The 1,328-nt window shown below is 37.7% G+C and overlaps 1 non-coding gene across 1 annotated transcript; it reads right to left on the bottom strand.

Moving 5' to 3' along the window:
- Positions 1-652: 652 nt before the first annotated feature.
- LOC128283139 (small nucleolar RNA R71) lies at positions 653-759 on the bottom strand. Its single transcript, XR_008273480.1, has one exon. It is a non-coding gene; the product is annotated as a small nucleolar RNA R71 (small nucleolar RNA).
- Between the last annotated feature and the right edge of the window lie 569 nt (positions 760-1,328).

Raw genomic sequence — 1,328 nt, 5'->3', positions numbered from 1 at the left:
TTTTCTACAATTTAAATTTTACTCTAATTTTTATTACTAATTCTTCTTTTTCCCTTTTTCTGGCAGGTTTTTATAGTTTATGACTAGAAGAAACTAGTCAGGACCATTACTTTTTGATAGTGAGATCGATCGCATAGTTCACAGAAACCAAAGAGAAATAAGGCGAAGCTTAAGATACACAAAGAACGAGCAAGAGGACAATATTCAAACCACAACCGAGGAGATGGCTGAAAACCAAGAAAATCCGCTACCTCCTGCAATTGCTGTTAATCAAAATCCTGCTCCGCGCACTATGTATGATTATGCTAAACCTAATTTAACAGGAACTGAGTCAAGTATAGTTAGACTTGCTATTTTTGCAAATAATTTTGAACTGAAACCTAACACAATTCAAATGATACAACAATTTGTTCAGTTTGATAGTTTGCAGGACGAGGATCCCAACGCTCAGTTGGCAAATTTCCTAGAATTTTGCAATACATTTAAAATCAATGGCATTTTTTATGATGACATATGTCTTCGGTTGTTTCCCTTTTCATTAAGGAATAAGGCTAAATAATGGTTGAACTCGTTACCACAAGGGTCAATCACTACTTAAGAACAAATAACCGAAAAATTTGTATTAAAATACTTTCCACCGGCTAAAACACCCAAATTACGTAATGATATTTCTTCTTTTGTACAGATGGATCTAGAAACACTCTACGATGCATGGGAGAGATACAAGGACATTTTGAGAAGGTGCCCCCACCATGGGTTAGCACTTTGGCTACAGGTTCAAACGTTCCATAATGGCCTGAATCCTTCGACTCGGTAGATGATTGATGCAGTCGTTGGAGGGACTATCAATAATAAGACACCTGAGGTAGCTTACGAATTTATTGAGGAGATGTCACTGAATAACTATCAGTGTCAAGTCATGAGGACAAAGCCAACGAAAACAGTCAATGTTTATAACGTCGATTTGGTCACCATGGTCTCTAATCAGGTAGAACTCTTGAATAAGAAAATTGATGGTTTTCTTAGTTCTTCATAGGTTTACCTAGTAATGCAATGTGAAGCAAATAGAGGTGGATCGAGCAATTTAGAATACCCACCTTACGGCCACAACATGGAGAACGAGCAGTTGAATTACATGGGTAACAATTATTGATCTCAAAACAATCCTTATAGCAATACTTACAATGCAGGTTGGAGGAACCACCCAAATATTTTATGGGGAGGCCAAGGAAATCAAAGACCACCTCCAGGCTACCAACAACCACCCTACCAACACGAAAAGAAGTCGAACCTTGAAGAGTTGCTCTCAAAGTTTATATCGGTGTCAG

The sequence above is a fragment of the Gossypium arboreum genome, chromosome 10 (genome assembly GCF_025698485.1).
Source record: "Gossypium arboreum isolate Shixiya-1 chromosome 10, ASM2569848v2, whole genome shotgun sequence".
Lineage (NCBI taxonomy): Eukaryota > Viridiplantae > Streptophyta > Magnoliopsida > Malvales > Malvaceae > Gossypium > Gossypium arboreum.
The sequence above is the reverse complement of the archived record's forward strand: the minus strand, read 5'-3'. Positions and strand labels throughout refer to the sequence as shown.